We start from the raw sequence: 18,726 nt of genomic DNA, 5'->3' as shown, positions 1-18,726 counted from the left end.
AGAGCACAGCCGTCTCAGTAAGCTGAGGTTACAAAGGTCAATGTTCAGGAGTGCCAAAGTGGCTAGAACTTGTATGGAGCACCAGAAAGGAATGAGGTGCCTAGATAAATTGCTCCATAAATCTTCATGGGAATCACCTTGAATATTCGGTCAAATAATAAGCTATGTATTTATAGGATGAGAACATACAAGAACAACCACTATAGGAAGAAAACTTATGTGGAGCTGTAAGTTGAACAACTACCAGAACTTTCATAGTATTAAGAAACCTTTCGGTCTGACCAATCAAAGTGGAGAAACCTCACTGAACACTCAGGGCATTCATTAGAATCCACAGAAGCCTACACCTTAGGAAAGGTAGAGTGAAGGCTACCTGAAGTGTCAAAATGCCTTAAAAGGATCAAGATCTAGAACTAAAGTAATTGCTTTCCAGAATAAAATCCAACACTGATTAAAGGAAGGCAACCAAACCCAGACCCTCAACAATGTAGTCATCACATCATCTAGACTCCAATAAAAATGATTATACATACTCAATACCATTATTCACTAGATAAATGAAAATCAAAACTGCAATGAGATACCACTCCACACCCACTAGAATGGCCATAATAAAAAAAATATGGAAAATAACAAGTATTGGTAAAGATGTAAAGAAATTCTCACATTGCTTTTCAATAAATTAAACCTAGAATTACTATATGACCCTGCAATTCCATTCCTAGATATATACACAAAAGGATTGAAAACGTGTTCAAACAAAAACTTGACATGAATGTTCATAGCAACACTACTCAAAATAGCCAAAAGGTGGGAACAACCCAAATGTCCATCAACTCATAAATGGATAAACAAACTGTGGTATGTCCATCCAATGGAATATTATTCAGCCAAAAAAGGAATGAATTACTGACATGAATTACAACACGACAACTTGAAAACATTGTACCAAGTATAAGAAGACAGATACAAAAGATCATATATTACACGATTTCATTTATATGAAAAATATTCAGAATAGGTAAATCCATAGAGACAGAAAGCAGATTAGTATTGACTAGGGGGTGGTGTAAAGAAGGAATCAGGAGTGACTGCTTAATGGGTACAGGTTTCCTTTTGGGGTGAAAAAAATGTTCTGGAACTAGATAGAGGTGATGGTTGCACAACACTGTGAATATACTTAATGCTACTGAATTGCAAATTTTTTAATGGTTAAATTGTAAATTTCATGTCATGTATATTTTACCACAATTTTTTAAAATTATTATTAAGAAGTAGGAATATTCTTGTGTGTGTGTGTGTGTGTGTGTGTGTGTGTGTGTGTTTTCTTGTTTGGCACTTTTGTTATAAAACAAGGAGAAAAATCAGACAATAGAAATAAACCCAGGAATAAAAGAGATGATGGGATAAGCAGACAAGGACTTTAAAACAGTGATTATAACCATGTTAAATTATTGTATTACTTATCTGTTGCTGTGTAACAAATTAACCCAAAATTTAGCAATGTAAATAGCAAAAATATATTGTATTATCTCACGTTTTCCAAAACTGAGAAATTCAGTAGTACATTAGCTCGTGGTTCTAGCTAAGACCCTAACAATTCCTTAAGCATTTAATATGACAAATTTTGCAGTAAATATGAAAGACAATAAAATACAAAGGGCAGTAAAAGCCAGCATGGTAAGTGTAGTAATAAAATGGCAAACGTGACAGTAAAAATAAAAGATCTTTTCTGGTTTTTAAATTTCTCTCAAAGATAATTGGAAGAATTCTCTGGTTGTGACAGACGAAGTCCCCTGCCCTCTGCAGAAACAACTATGAAACGTAAATATGAACATAGTCCTGAGACCTTTATCCTCAGACAGAACCCAGTGGACTCAGACAGGCAAGGAAGACAGAAAGCTTATGTGTCACATCTTACAGGAAACACAAAAATCACTAGGTAAGGCTTGCCTGGTTATGTCATAATCTTGAATAATCTCAGGAGAAAAGCAATAGGGTTCACGTAAAAAACTTAGACGAGACCCAACTTAGCACACACTGGGGGAAAAAATGAAGTTCAAACCAAACAGTGCTGGTATATGAATTTATTTTTAGGACTTGTTCGCAAATCAAAATTCTCTATTAGATTGCCAAGGAAAAAGTGAAATATCTGTCCCGATGGAGTTAAACATGGAGCAAAATTCTAAAATTCTCCATCAATCCGCTCTTACATGGCATCAAACTGATGTGCTTCCCGCCAGTTGGGATGCTCCCAGCGCCTGATAACCAAGAGCCATTTGAGAGCTGTGGGAAGTCCTTCCAGACAACTTTCTTAGACAACGTAATTTAGCTTTTTGTTTCCATGAGTACCAAATTATTTGTTTTAAAAAGATTTCCTATGACCTCACATGTTTTTTAATTTGGGGACTTCATGTCTTATTTACAAAGTCAGCACAGGGACTTCCCTGGTGGTCTGGTGGTGAAGAATCCGCCTTCCAATGCAGGGGATGCAGGTTCAATCCCTGGTAGGGGAACTAAGATCCCACATGTCGCGGGGCAACTAAACCTGCGTGCCACAACTACTGATCCCACGTGCCTCAACTAGAGAGCCAGCGCACCACAACAAAGAGCCCACACAAAAGATCCTGCATGCCGCAACGGAGATCCGACGCAGACAAAAAAATAAAAATTAAATTTAAAAAATGTTACTTTGCCCCTGTCTGAGCAAAGTAACATGATATGACAGGATAACTGGGCATGTAGCTCACCCCAGTCATGCTCGGACCAGGAAACTGCAGAAGTACATAAATCCTCACCATGAGCGTGGAACAAGGGAGGTGTGTGAAGGTGATTGTGGGAATATCAAGGGAGAACAATGTCCCCTTCTTCCAAATGAAACAAATTAAGATGTAAAAATTCAGTGATGCTAGATTTTGACATCATCAATAAATGGGGTTCATCTCTTCTGCTCTTTGGGGTTTCAGCATGGCTACAACCTCCTGTCTTCTTTGGGATTTAGGTTAATTTAACAAACCTCTCTAGCACCGGCCCCCAGCCCTTGATGTACACTGGAGTTACTGCGGAGCTTAAAAAACTACTCCTGTCTGGGTCCCATTCCCAGAAATTCCGATTTAACTGGTCTAGAGTGCTGCCCAGGCACCCACTTTTTGTAAAAGCTCCCTGCTAATTCTATCAGGCAGCAAAGTTTGAGAACAGGGTCTCTACTGCTTTGTTAGTGAGAGTGTGGGCTGAGGGCCTGGGAGCTCGTTAAAAAGGCAAATCTTAGCCACCCTCCTGAGCTACAAAATCAGAATCTCCACTTTAATAAAACCCCCAGCTAACTCGTATGCATATTCAGTTTGAGAAAGGATGCTCTAGTTCTCTGTATCCTCCTTCTTTTCCGCAGAGCAATAGTTCTTGTCCTGACTATGCATTAGAATCATCAGGAGAGCCTTTAACAAGTACTGATGCCTAGTCCTCCCTCCAGAGATTCTGTTACAGTGTGGCCCAGGCATGATTTTTATTTTTATTTTTTAAATCTCCCTAAGGAATTTAAATATAAACTCAAGGCTGAGAGCCACTGCTATAGAGAGATAGTTTTCTTCTATTAATTTAACAGCCTTTGGTATAAAGCCTGTTTCTTTCTGTTAAAAATTTAGGGTCCCTGGGAGCAATAACATTTTGTTCTGTTTTTCTACATTGTTTGTCCAATGTTAATGTGCAAAGGCAACAACTGAGTTGCTTATTAAAATGCAGATTACCTATAACAAAAAAGAAGCAGATTCACAGATATAGCGAACAAACTAGTATTTACCAGTAGGAGGAGGGAAGTGGGGAAGAGTACGATAGGGGTAGGTGATTAAAAGGTACAAACTATGAGGTATAAAATAAGCTACAAGGATATATTGTACAACACAGGCAATATAGCCAATATTTTACAATAACTATACATGAAGTACAACTTTTAAAAATTGTGAATCACTGTATTGTACATGTGTAACTTATATAATATTGTATGGAAACTATACTTCAATTTTTAAAAATCTTATCAAAATGCAGATTCCCAGTGTCTCACCTTCAGAGAGCTTCCTTTGGTAAGTCTGGAATGGGGCCCAGAATCTACATTTTTTATAAGCCCCATTGGAAATTCTGGTGTGTTTTGTCCTTGTATCACATTTTGGAAATCACTGCTAGCTTCTTTTTTTAAAAATTAATTAATTAATTAATTTATTTATTTTTGGCTGTGTTGGGTCTTCATTTCTGTGCGAGGGCTTTCTCTAGTTGCGGCAAGCGGGGGCCACTCTTCATCGCCGTGTGCGGGCCTCTCACTATCGCGGCCTCTCTTGTTGCAGAGCACAGGCTCCAGATGCACAGGCTCAGTAGTTGTGGCTCACGGGCCCAGTTGCTCCGCAGCATGTGGGATCTTCCCAGACCAGGGCTCGAACCCGTGTCCCCTGCATTAGCAGGCAGATTCTCAACCACTGCGCCACCAGGGAAGCCCCACTGCCAGCTTCTGACAGAGGAATCTGAGTGTAGATTTTGATGGGGATAGGGAGAGAAAGAAGGGCATGTAAGGGCCCAGAGTACGGGGGTGGGGAGCAGAAAGAAGAGATGCAGGCAAAGCAAAATATGGAGCTCCTTAATTCTCAGGAACAAGCAGGAAAGATCAAGCTCTGCTGTACCAGGCTACCTCCTGTCCAATCAACTGCATGTTGCCCTCGGAGCAGCAGCTTGCCTAACCTGAGTGGGCGCCATCATGGAAGCCCCAAGACAGGGAGACCAGTTAGGCTCTTAATTGCTGCTTCTGAGGGTTCCCAAAGTTTTCCCTTTCCCTTCCTGACCCACCAGATTAAGAATGAGAAGAAATAGAATTTACTCTGGAACCTGAAAGAACACTATTCAAAACCCCCAATCCATCAATGTGCCTTGCCCTACAGAAGTGTGTGAACAATCATACATGGAATCTTTGTAAATCAACTGGTATTTTGAATCACTACCCAACATCACTAATAATCAGGGAGATGCAAATCAAAACCATAATGAGCTACCACCTCATACCTGTTAGGATAGCTATTATCAAAAAGACAAGAAACAAGTATTGGTGAGGATGTGGGGAAAAGGGAACCCTCCCACACAGTCAGTGGGAATGTAAATTGGTCAATTTTCCCATGGAAAATAGGAAGGAGGTTCCTCAAACAATTACAAATAAAACTATCACATGATCCAGCAATCCCACTGCCGATACATATATCCAAAGGAAACGAAATCAGTACCTTGAAGAAATATCTGCATTCCCGTGTTCACTGCAGCGTTACTCACCATGACTAAAATATGGAAACAACCTGTGTCCACCGATGAATAAAGAAAGAAAATGTGTTATATATGTGCATACACACACCACAACGGAATATTATTCAGCCTTAAAAAGGGGAAATCCTACCATCTGAGACAACGTGGATAAACCTGGAGGATGTCAGGCGAAGTGATATAAGCCAGACACAGAAAGATGAACACTGTATGATCTATGATCTCACTTTTACATGGAATCTAAAAAAGTCAACTCATAGAAGCAGAGGTTAGAATGGAGATTACCAGGGGCTGGAGGGTGGGAGATATGGAGAGATGCTGGTCAAAGGGTATAAACTTCCAGTTATAAGATGAGTAAGTTCTGGGGATCTAATGTACACCATGGTGACTATAGTAAATAATAGTATGTATTCGAAAGTTGCTGAAAGCAAATCTTAAGTGTTCTCACCATGCACACACATGCACACACGCACACACACAAAGACAACTACATGGGTTGATGTGTTACTGAGCTTGATTGTTGCAATCATTTCACAATGTATCACCTTGTATACCTTAAATATATATAATTTTTATTCATCAATTATACCTTAATAAAGCTAGAGGAGAAACACTATAACAGGGAAAAGGGGCTTGCAATTTAAACGAATCCCTGATAATTTCTGCATTTCTGACTTTCTTAATAAAGGAGGACGTATTGACTGTTGATAGAGTCATTAGTGGATTAAATGAGAAAATGCACTTAAAACATTAGGACCGGGACTTCCCTGGCGATCCAGTGGTTAAGACTCCGAGCTACCTCTGCAGGGGGTGCAGGTTTGAACCCTAGTCAAGAAAACTAAGATCCTGCACGCTGCGCAGCGTAGCCAAAAAAAAATTTTAATAAAACATTAGTACAGTCCCTGGCACATAGTAATATTCAAAAAATGTTAGATATTATTTTTCCTACGATGATGGAATTTGTATAACCTATACCTCAGAAGACCTAGCTATACCTTCCCACCTCAGGGTCATAACCAGTCTTGGGAGCCTTAATGAGATTTATGTCTATTATTCAAGCGCTTGCAGATGGACATGTTCTTCAGGCAACGTCACAATCTGTCAATGACTGACCAAACGCTAACCCCCTAGAGAAGGTCAGAGTGTGCAGAACAGGGAAATCCAGCCCACAATCTCCACCGGTAAGGAGCAGTTGTGATTCTTTTTTCCCTAACAAATCCATTCATAAACCATTTGGTCTCATTCAGTGCAGGTTTACTATGCAAAGACACAGGTTTAAATCTCATCTAATCCCTCATGGTTATCAGTTCCACTTTACTGATGGGAAAAGGTCTAGAAAGTGACAAAGCAACCACTAAGAGCTGGGTCTGTCTGTATCCCTAGCATAGGTTGTAACCACTCTGTACATTCACCTCCCTCAGGAACTATTGTCCCGATAAATGTTCACTTTGTCACACTATCAAAATAAGCAAAGGCAAGTTGTTTGTAAGATGGTGCTCAGCCATGCTACATAAGACCTCAACCACTTGAAATGATCCCAAGTGACAGAATGTAAGCTCTCTCTCTTAAAAACCAGATTCCATATAAGAAGTTGGAAAGATACTGGCTAATCCCATGAGCCTGATTTACCTCTTTGTTTGTGAAGTGACATTCTTAATGACGAATCGGGATGTCAGGCAGATCCAAAAGACAGTCATTTACCCACTGGAGGCCTCCATGAAGAGTCTGAGCCCCTGCTCTACCAGCTGAACTCACACCTGAGCCCTGCCACCCAGCGTGCCTGGTTGTGGGCTCGGCTCCGCAGACGTTGCCCCAGTGTGTCCTCTATGAAGGGTACACAGCTACAATGTGATCTGATATATGTTTGCATTGTAAAATGGTCACCACGGTCAAGTTCAGTAACACATCCACCACCTCACATAGTTACTTACCATCGTGTGCGTGCGTGTTCGTGTATGAGTCTGTGTGTGGTAAGAACACTTAAGATCTACTCTCTTAGAGAAGTATAACTATACAAGACAGTATTTTTAAAATAAATTTATTTATTTATTTATTTATTTATTTTTGGCTGCGCTGGGTCTTCGTTGCTGCACGCGGTTTTTTTCTAGTTGCGGCGAGCGGGGGCTACTCTTCGCTGCGGTGCGCGGGCTTCTCGTTGCCGTAGCTTCTCTTCATTGTGGAGCATGGGCTCTAGGTGTTGCAGGCTTAAGTAGTTCCTGCATGCAGGCTCAGTAGTTGTGGCTTCTGGGCTCTAGAGCGCAGGCTCAGTAGTTGTGGCGCACGGGCTTAGTTGCTCCGCGGCATGTGGGATCTTCCCAGCCCAGGGCCCGAACCCACGTCCCCTGCACTGGCAGGCAGATTCTTAACCACTGCGCCACCAGGGAAGTCCCAACAAGCCAGTATTTTTAACTACAGTCACCATGAGGTACATTAGATCCCCAGAACTTACCCTTTGACCAGCCTCTCCTCATTTCCCTCACCCCGAGGCCCTGGCAACCACGCTTCTAGTCTCTGCTTCTACTTCTGGGAGTAGACTTTTTTAGAGTCCCCATAAGAGTGAGGTCACCTGGTCCCTCCCTTCCTTCTTTGTCCAAGGGCTCCATCTGTATTGTCTGGCAGTCCCGGGTTTCAGGTTGGAGGCCCCATTACACTTGCTGTCCCCGCGGGTGTTCTCGGATGCCAGGGGCTGACATTTGGTGCGGATCTACATCCAGAGTAGGACCACAAGACGACAGCAGCAGGGCGAGGTAACCCAGCCCACGATTGTCTGGAGCACTTAAGGAAATGAAATCTCAGCAGGTTTCCGATTTTCCTCTTAATTAGCTTCCTCCATTCCCTTAGGCATTTATTCCCTTAGCAGGATCCTACACCATAAACTTTCCTTTGTCCCGGCTCAAGGGTGTTAAGTAAATACCTGGCAGCCACTGCCAGCAGCTTTAGAGGACTTTGTGCAGCCCACAGCAGGCCCCCTGGCCTGACAGCTTCTGCTAGTGCTAACTGGGGTGCATGGATCACACTTTCAGTCCGGAGAAAAGGATTTCAACAGTGCTGCTCAGCCTGCCTAGACCTCCTGCCAAAGGAGTCCTAGAGTCTCCTGCGAAGAGCTTCTGTCATGTGCATTTATTCCTGGCAAGTCTCCTGAAGGGGCAGCAGGTGTTTATTTTATACGTTATATTAAAGAACTTGCTTTCCCGTATCTCTAGGTGTTCTGAGATGGAGAGGTCAAAGGACAAACAGAATAAACCCATAACTATAATAACGTTAATTCCATTTGAAGCAGATTAAAGCAACTCAAATTACGGAGCCAAAGGAGCCAATGTTAATTCTACAGATAAATGTTATAAATCTAGAAACAAAACAGACTCACAGACATAGAGAACAGACTTGTGGTTGCCAAGGGGGAGGGGGGGTGGGGAGGGATGGACTGGGAGTTTGGGGTTAGCAGATGCAAACTATTATATATAGGATGGATAAATAAGATGGTCCTACTGTATAGCATAGGGAACTATATTCAATACTCTGTGATAAACCATAATGGAAAAGAATATGAAAAAGAATATATATATATAAATATAAATAACTGAATCACTTTGCTGTGCAGCAGAAATTAACACAACATGGCAAATCAACTATACGTCAATAAAATAAATGTTATAAATCTCATCACCAGGTTCGTTAAAATCACACATCATGTGAAAATGACACTGACGTCTGGTGACCTGTAGGGTCTCTGATTCTGCCACAACAGCTGCTCGCTCTCCTGAACCTTGACGGCTCCATGGGTCTGTCCAGTATGATCACTATGTTAATTTTTTAAAGAAGAAAGTGGCGAAAGTTAAGAGAGAGAAGAGAATTGGGGAGAGAAGGGACATCTTTCCATTTCTATATTAGAAAACCTGAATCTTTATTTCTATGGCTGAATTATGCTTCCAGGTAAAATGCTGCTAGATAATGTAATGCAGAATGTTGCAGTTGAAACGTTTATCTTTGCTTCCTTTAGTTGGATGAAGATAAAAATTCATTCATTTGTTCATTCATTCAACAGGTACTGGGGTTGTAGTTTAGAGAACAAAGGGTTGCTTTATTATTCCACCTAGACAAAGGGACATCCCAGGACTGTTCTGAATAAAATGGGAGGTAAGATCACCCTAATTATTGAGCACTTTCTATAGACCTTGTGTAAAAACAGAAAATGTCTGGGGAGGGCGCTGGAGGAGCTGTTTTTCATTCCTAAATCCAAAATCAGTGCTAACGCCCACTTGCTCTCAAAATACCTGAAAATTTTGGTAAAACCTATTGGTTCTTTCAGGTAAAATAAAAATATGTGCTCAGGTCATCCAACCACTCATTCTTCTGGCTTGGAACAATTCTCTCTACCCAAATAGGATCCAGGTTCTTCCCTGTATTTCTGAGAAAAGGTTGAATTTGAATAGATAATTCTGTTCTTATTTGCATTAATATATGATGAACAGGTCCCCGAGACCTAATCTTACCAAAAAAATGTGTTCTCTTTCGAAAATGAGGAAATCACTGAATCAGCACTCAAGGGACCATTACACAGATGGTGAAGGTCTATTTTAAATAGTCAAGCAGGACAAAGTACAAAGAAATAAACACGTGTGTAAATACAAATATGTATAGATACATAGGTAGGTGGATATAGTTTTAGAAAGACTTGAGCAGAGTTGGTGTTAACTCATGTTTTCATAGAACAGTATTTAAGGTTTAGAAATAAATTTTGCCCACATTATCACAGTTGATTCTCACAACAATTGGCTTAGATAGTACCCCCAGCCCCCTTTTACAGTCAAAGAAATTAACTACTAAAGATAGACACAGACTGGCACTTGAAGCTTTGAACTCCGATTCCAATGATTTTCTTACAATAAAACAATAGCTCATTATAGATGCTTAAGGGATAATGTTTATAAAAAGAGTCCCTATATCTCCATCAGATTTGAAACTTTTCAAAGCACTTTCACATTTGTTTGTTCAATATACTTAAAGAGAGTACTATGCAGCACACACTAACTAGATGCCAGAGGCACAGAGGTGAATAAAACTCTCCCTTGTTATAAGGGACTGGACATCTAATGTGTAAGACAGATAAGGACACTGGTCCACTTCAGTAGTTCAGTGAAATGAAGGAGGGGCACAATATGCCATGAGCCACAGAAAAGAGCACCGGCTACATTAAAGCAACACAAGTTGTCTGTAAACGGTTGTAGGAACAGATGTGTTTCAGGATAGAATGTTGGATAAGTAGCCAGGCCCAGGATGGGAGCCTGGAATGCTAGGCTAAGGAAGTTGAAATGAGTCTATAGGTTTAGGATGCCAAAGAAAGGAGAAAGAGGTGAGACAGGAGACAGGGAGACACCTGGGGAAGCAAATGCAATAGGCTTGGGGAAAGATGGCTGGGATCTATATTTAAGAGAAGGAGGAGGAAAGCATAACCAGGAAATGTATTTAAGATGGAGAGTTAGTAGGACTGGGGGTCTAAATGCGGGAGATGAGGGGTGAGAAGAAAGCAAGTGTAACTCTAAGTTCTTTAAGTAAGTTTCATGAACCAGGATGGGGCGTATAGAAGATGAGCAGCATTTCTGAGGGACACCAGTAAGCTCACTTTTTTGGGAGTTTGGGATTAGCAGATGCAAACTATTATATATAGAATGGATAAACAAGGTCCTACTGTATAGTACAGGGAACTATCTTCAATATCCTGTAATAAATCATAATGGAAAATAATATGAAAAAGAATGTACATATATGTATAACTGAATCACTTTGCTGTACAGCAGAAATTTAATACAACAGTATAAACCAACTAGACTTCAATAAAATAAATTTTTAAAAAGAAGTTCACTTTTGTACATATTGAGTGTGTGCCCTATAGAGCAGTGAAGTGGCAAGACCTAGAGAGAGCTGGCGATCAACTCCTGAAGCTCAGGGGAAAATTCTAGGTGGTAGATACAGATTTGAGACTCCAGTGTGAGGCCAAAGGTGAGACAAAAAAAAAAAAAAAAGAAGGCCATTCATTGGACAGAGGAGCAGAGAATACTTCAGCTGGGGAGATGGGAAATGATTTTTAAATAGTAGAAGGCTGTTATCCTGTTTTCTTTTATTACAGAGCTAATTAGTTGGAAATATGTGTTTTAATCAAACAATATGTAGCAAAAAAAAAAAAAATTCCCCCTCACCTTGTTTTATTAGGAAATATATGTGTACCTCCACAGTCTTTTCCCTTAATAAATGGACTTTGTATCATATATACTGAAAAACAAGATTAAAGGAAGCTTTTCTTCCATGATGTCAAATTGATGAATGTGCGGTGACGTTTCATAGAGGGAGTTGCACTAGGGAGAAGGGGGCATAGTTCTAGAAGCCCCAGAGCACTGACCTCCAACGTATCTGCCAGTTCCAGCACCATTTCATTCAGCCTCTCCACATACTCGTATCTAAACAAATACTTTCAACCTCCACCCACCTATGTTCTCATCCCTTTCAAATATCAGATGTTAGAGGTCCCCACGGCCAGTAATAATGCCAAAGAATGACTGAAATCTCTCTCTAGCCCTGGGAAACAGGCCATGTAATAAGAAAGAGGGAGGTAACTTCGCTAAGTGTCCCACAGTGAAGTCACTTTTGGCTCCGTTCTGATTGTCCAAATGGCCTGAGCAATTGGATCCCATCATCTCAAGAAACGGCTTCCTACAGTGTGAATATGGCTCTGACCTTTGTGACCTTGGATCATACTGTGGGCAGAATTGTCCCCTACCCTCAATTCATATGTTGAAGTCCTAACCCCCAGAACCTCAGAATATAATTAAATTTGGAGATACGGTCTTTAAAGGGTGATTAAGTTAATGAGGTCTTTTGGGTGGATCATTATCCAATATGACTGGTGTCCTTATAAGAAGAGGAGATTTGGACACAGATGCACAGAGAAGGCCAAGTAAGGGCACAGCAGTAAGACAGCCATCTGCAAGCCAGGGAGAGAGGCCTCAGCAGAAAACCAAACCTGCTGCTACCTTGATCTTGGACTTCCAGCCTTCAGAACTGTGAGAAAATACATTTCTGTTGTTTAAGCCACCTAGTCTGTGGCACTTTATTATGCAGCCCTAGCAAACCAGTACAGGCACTTATTAAACATGGCATAAAATATGTGCCGGGGATTTCCCAAAATGAAGTTAAATGGAAAAAAAATCAGGCTTGTTTTGCAATTGAAGGTATTGATGACACATAACTGTATTTTGTAAAATCTGTTCATCTATTTACACATTCTATAGAAGTCTAACCATCCAGGAGAGAAGCTAGTGTGTGGTTACTTGAATTTTATATCATCTTTGCTACAGAATTCACTGATGAATAGGGTTGCATGGAATTACATCCATTCTATGGCTCAGATGTTGTACCACAAGATACAGTGAACTGCTTTAGACAGATTGTATTGAGTTGATTCTGCAAAACTCTTAATATTTAAAACACAAAACTCTAAATATAATATAATATTTCCAAAGCAGAAAGAAAAAAGTGTGGATAGTATCTCTGCTTGTGTACCAAGTTATATTTTCCCCTCACCTTTCCCTGTTTGATTTGTCACCAAGTCTTTTGAACTAGCCCTCACATCTGTCTTCCCACCCAGACTGACTGTCACTGCCTTCATTCAAATCCTTATAATTTCTGGCACATCCTATTAGCCACTGAATTAAACCTTTCAAAGGGAATGAAATGCTGTTGGTAGGGATGTAAATTGGTGCGGCCACTATGGAAAATGGTATGGAGGTTCCTCAAAAAGCTAAAAAAAAAGTTTTCATATGATCCAGCAATCCCACTCCTGGGCATATACCCAGACAAAACTACAATTCAAAAAGATACAAGTACTCCTATGTTCATAGCAGCACTATTTCCAATAGGCAAGTCATGGAAACAACCTAAATGTTTGTTGATAGATGAATGGATAAAGAAGATGTGAGATAGATATATATCTATATCTATATCTATATCTATCTATACATGTAAGATGGACTATTACTCAGCCATAAAAAAGAATGAAATAATGCCATTTGCAGCAACATGGATGGACCTAGAGATTATCATACTAAGCAAAGTAAGTCAGAAAGAAAAAGACAAATACCATATGATATCACATATATGGGAAGCAGCTGAATTGCACAGGGAGATCAGCTTGGTGCTTTGAGACCATCTAGAGGATGGGATAGGGAGGGAGACACAAGAGGGAGGGGGATATGGGGATATATGTGTACATATAGCTGATTCACTTTGTTATACAGCAGAAACTAACACAACATTGTAAAGCAATTATACCAATAAAGATGTTAAAAAACAATAAAATAAAATACAAATGAACATATCTACAAAACAGAAACAGACTCACAGACATAGAGAACAGACTTGTGGTTGCTAAGGGGGAGGGGGCGGGGAAGGAAAGGACTGGAAGTTTGGGATTAGCAGAGGCAAACTTACATATATAGGATGGATAAACAACAAGATCCTACTGTATAGCACAGGGAACTATATTCAATAGCCTGTGATAAACCATAATGGAAAAGTATATGAAAAAGAATGTATATATGTATAACTGAGCCACTTTGCTGTACAGTAGAAATTAACACATTGTAAATCAATTATACTTCAATAAAATATTTAAAAATAAAATTTTAATTAATTTTTTAAGGGAGTGAAATGTTGGGGAATGGTTAAGGAGCACATCACTTGAGTTAGAGTCTCAGCTCCACCTAATTGTGTGACCTGACCCAAATCTAAGCCTCAACTATTCATGATTAAAATAGAGGTAATTAGTAGCAGTACTCTCCTCATAGCACTGTTGGAGAATTAAATGAAATAAGTAGAAAGGATGTGGCATAGTACATAGTAAAATACTCAGAAAATATGGGGTGAACTATGATTAATCTTTTAGAATCCATCACCCTACAATGTTTCGTCATGCTCTCTTATGCAGAATTGCTTTGTGCAGAAATTCCAAGATTTTCTCATGCTGAGATTTCTTGTCATCTATAATATGAAAACAATAGGCCTGTTGAATGTTCTGTTTCAGACAGCACAGGCTTCTCCTGCCCAGGTCTCCTCAGTGAAGGGCCCCACGCTTCCTGTTTGAAAATCCGGGTCCTAACTGACATTTCCCAAGTCCCCACTAAAATCCCTTCTCCGTAATACCCTCTGCTCCAACTTCTTTTTCCAAAGCACCAAACTCATCTTAACAATCCTTCAGTGGTCTATTCTGGATCAGGAGATGGAGCCCAAACACTGTGACATGGCCCACAGCACCTTGGTCAAGATGCCTCAGCTTCCACATTCTCATCTCCAGCCACGAGGCCCAGCCCACAGCCTGGCAAATGGCAGGAGCTCAGCAAATGTTTGTTTGATGAGAAGAGAACCTGAAAAACTCACACCACAGGCTCGAAGGCTTGCTTCTCCTCCATCTGCATCCGTGTGTTGAATTGTTTCCTCGGGGGCTGCCATAACAAATGACCACAGATTGGTTCTCTCACAGATCTGAGGCCCAGAAGTCTGAAATCAAGGTGCTGGCAGAGCCATGCTCCCTCTACAAATTCTGAGGGAGGATCCTTCCTTGCCTCTTTCAGCTTCTGGTGGCTCCCGGTGTTCCTGGGCTTGTGGCTGCATCGCTCTTCTCTCTGCGTCCATCTTCACGTGGCCTTCTTCCCTGTGTCTGTTCTGTGTTTGTGTGTCAAATTTCCCTCTCTTTCTCTTATAAAGACACTAGTCATTGGACCCAGGACCCACTCTAAAACCAGGAGGACATCATTTTGAGCTCCTGAACATAATATCAATAATATCTGCAAAGCCCCTAGTTCCAATAAAGTCACATCTGCAAGTACCTGGGGTTAAGAGTGGGACATATCTTTTTGAGGAACATAATTCAACCCACTACAACTTTCAATGGTTAGGGAGGTCGAGGAGTGAGGTGTGAATAGAACACAGAAAGCTCGGACCATGTTCAGGAAGGAAATGGGATGTTCATTTGCAGTTCAGAGATCAAAGCTATCTGGGTACTAAGTATGCCGTCTGGCAAGATCTCCTGAACCAGCCCAGGGTAGCAATGTTTTCTGCCCAGCTGTTTTGTTTCAGATCCACATGTTAATGGTATGGGTTTTTGTTTTGGAACTGTGAAAGATTATTTATTAATAAGGCAAATTAGAGGAAAGAAAAAAAATCACATAAATCCCTACATTCTCACATCTTTTTCCCCAATATTTAGGTTTTAGTTTGGGTTTTTTATAATAGGTAATTTAAAATTAAACCTAACTTAGAGTTTATAACTTAGAGTTTATAAGGTTTGTTATAAAAAGGAAAACAGATCATAACACAAAAACAAAAATAGCAATTCATAGCTCCCTCCCATCTCCTGCTAGTCAAAGACAATCACTCTCAAATCTTTCAGCTGATTCTTTAAGCATCTACTTCCATATATTCAGTACCATGCTTATAGTAATTGTTCTTGCTTTGTCAGCTTCAGAGGTTATTTATCAGCTGGCTGGTTCCTTGGCCTAGATGGCTCATTTCTCACCCACTTCCACCATCACCACCACCAGTACCACACACACACCACGCACACGCTCACCCATGCACACATACACACACAATCACACACTTCCTATTGTCTTGTACTTTTGACATGCTTGTATTAATTTTAGTTAGATCAATAGTCAGTGTTTACATTATCCACAGTTGAGGCCAGAAGTATGCCTTTTTTGCTTTGTTTTCTATATATTTATCACTAATACATTTTCAAATTTTTCTGCGTTGTCTAGATCTCCTCTCAATATTCTATTAATGCTTCTTTTGAAGCCCTGACTTGTTTTCACCGGTTCAGTTGCTTCCTGTGCCTGCCACACACCTGCCGTCCTGGGCTCTCCCATGGCCCTCACCTGGAGGATTCCCTTCATCCCTGTCTCCCACGGGACCTCCTGTTTCCCAGGCCCCCATCTTCCTTTTCATTTGTTTACTCTCGTTGTGATGGAGCACCTCCTCCAGTACCTTTCCAAGAAAGGATGTCAATTCCTAGAGACCCTGAAGTTCTGAAAATATCTTCAGTCTATTTCATATTTAATTGATGTGCTGACTGGGAATAAAATTCTTAGTCAAAAATAATTCTTCCAGAATTTGTAAGAAATTGTTCCACTGATTTCTAGCTTTCTCAGTTGCTACTGAAAAATCCACAATCATTCTCTGCCAACATCTTCTCCCAACCACCCACCTCTACCTCCAAGCTTATAAGATGTTCTCTTTGTCCCCATGGTTCTGTAATTTCATGAGGATGTAAGGATCAGCCAGAAGCAGGAAACCAACCATACTCCCAGATGGACATTTTTAAGACTTTTAAATAAAGTAACTAGTTACATAGGCCATGATGAAAAGAACCAGGGATTTGCAGACACTTTGGGACCAGCAAGTACAGAAAGCTCTCAGCACCCTTTGAGGTGAGGGGCCAGGAAAGAAGAAAGAAATATCTGTAACAGATTCTGTGGCATGCAGCAGCTCTAGACAAAGGATTGCCCAAGGGAAATGTAGCAACAGCAAGAGTAGCCACTTTTAGGACTATGTATGATCTTGTCCTAGCTGGGGTCATCTGGTGGTGATGAGAGAAAAACCACATTTTTGTCCTCACTCACGTCATCTCCCCAATGGCTGCTTCGTGCTTGCTGGCTGTATACTGGCCTCTGGCTTATCAGATACTCCTTCCTATATTTAGATATAACAAAGGCTTTCTTTTTGCTGAGGAAGAGGGTGTGCATTAGCTGTGGACACAGGAAGGAGATTAGTTGGTAGAACTTAGTCCTTGCAGTTGAGTTGGACAGTCCAGCTGTCCAGCAGGGACGAAGTACAGCTCTTGGCCGACTCCCCCAGGGCCCTGCGCAAAGGCCAGTTTGGGCAGGAAAGAAACAGACAATGGAATGATGAGGGCAGTCCGCGGCTGCTGTGGGCGGATCAAGTCTGATCTCTCTGATTGAAGAGCGTGGCGCGGGACACCCGTGGGGAATTCACACACATACCTCACAATGCCAGGTCTAATTTGTAGATTTTATCAGCACAAATTTCCTGAAATGGAAGGTGTAGTGATGGTGAAGGTAAAGGTCCATTGCTGAAATGGGAGCTTGTGTCAGCTTGCTGGAATACAGCGACATCGAAAGCATGATTCTTCTGAGTGAGCTGTCCAGAAGGCGTATCCAGTCTATAAACAAACTCATCCGAATTGGCAGGAACGAATGTGTGGTCGTCATCAGAGTGGACAAAGAAAAAGGGTGTATTGATTTTTCAAAAAGAGTTTCTCCGAGGAAGCAATCAAATGTGAAGATAACTGTACCAAATGCACAACTGTTTACAGCATTCTTCGTCATGTTGCTGAGGTCTTAGAGAACACCAAGGACGGACAGCTGGAAAGCCTGTTCCAGAGAACTGCTTGGGTCTTCAATGACAAGTACAAGAGACCCGGATACAGTGCCTATGATGCATTTAAGCACGCAGTCTCAGACCCATCTATTGTGGATGGCTTCGATTTGAATGAAGATGAACGGGAAGTACTCATGAACAATATTAGTAGGCGTTTAACCCCACAAACTGTCAAAATTCAAGCAGACAGTGAAGTGGCTTGTTATGGTTATGGAGGAATCAATGCCCTAAAAGCAGCCCTGAGAGCAGGTTTGAATTGTTCTACAGAAACCATGCCATCAAGATTAATCTCATAGCTCCTCCTCAGTATGTAATGACTCCAAGCACCCTGGAGAGAACAGAAGGCCTCTCTGTCCTCAACCAATCTATGGCTGTCATAAAAGAAAAGCCTGAGGAAAAGAGGGGCGTCTTCAGTGTTCAAATGGAGCCCAAAGTGGTCACAGATACAGATGAGACTGAACTTGCAAGGCAGCTGGAGAGGCTTGAGAGAGAAAATGCAGAAGTGGATGGAGATTATAATGCGGAAGAAACGGAAGCCAGAGCCGAAGATTAATTTTGTGGGCAACAGAGTCCAGTTTAAGGAACACAAAGCAGCCTTCCTGGATGTTAACCCTAGAATTGAAAGTTTTCCAGTATTGAAAGCTTCAAAGTTGAGTATTTTTTATTTCAAAGTATTTAAATGTTCCAACAGACCAAAATGTGAAATGCTCTCCTAAATGTCAGCTGTTTTCACACAGTAGCTCTAACATCTTGAGCATCTTTTAAGGGAGTGGCCTAATTTCACTAGAGACAAATCTTTAAGAACAGTCATAAAATGGGGCGTGTGATTTCCATTTCTGATGTCTCCAGATTGGCACCCTTTTGTGGTTCAGTGCCTCTACGAGATTTACCAGGGGCACCCAAAGCAAACAGTCCTAACCTTTCTATATAAAATGTATCAAGCAAACATTAAATAAATTTCTGGGATTTTTTTTAAAAAAGAAAGAA

At 40.9% G+C, this 18,726-nt stretch overlaps 1 protein-coding gene and 1 pseudogene across 1 annotated transcript in view; one reads left to right on the top strand and one right to left on the bottom strand.

Moving 5' to 3' along the window:
* The window catches only part of LPAR1 (lysophosphatidic acid receptor 1), a 218,670-nt gene extending 201,284 nt beyond the window's left edge, over positions 1 to 17,386 (bottom strand). The window contains exon 1 of the mRNA XM_067040962.1: positions 17,343 to 17,386. The gene's annotated coding sequence lies outside the window, so the exon portion shown is untranslated. The remainder of the gene's footprint in view (positions 1 to 17,342) is intronic.
* Positions 17,349 to 18,292, top strand: LOC131761433 (eukaryotic translation initiation factor 2 subunit 1-like; annotated as a pseudogene).
* Positions 18,293 to 18,726: the final 434 nt, after the last annotated feature.

This window comes from Kogia breviceps, chromosome 8 (genome assembly GCF_026419965.1).
Source record: "Kogia breviceps isolate mKogBre1 chromosome 8, mKogBre1 haplotype 1, whole genome shotgun sequence".
Classification (NCBI taxonomy): domain Eukaryota; kingdom Metazoa; phylum Chordata; class Mammalia; order Artiodactyla; family Physeteridae; genus Kogia; species Kogia breviceps.
Note: the sequence above shows the minus strand (reverse complement) of the source record. Positions and strands in the feature narration are given on the sequence as shown.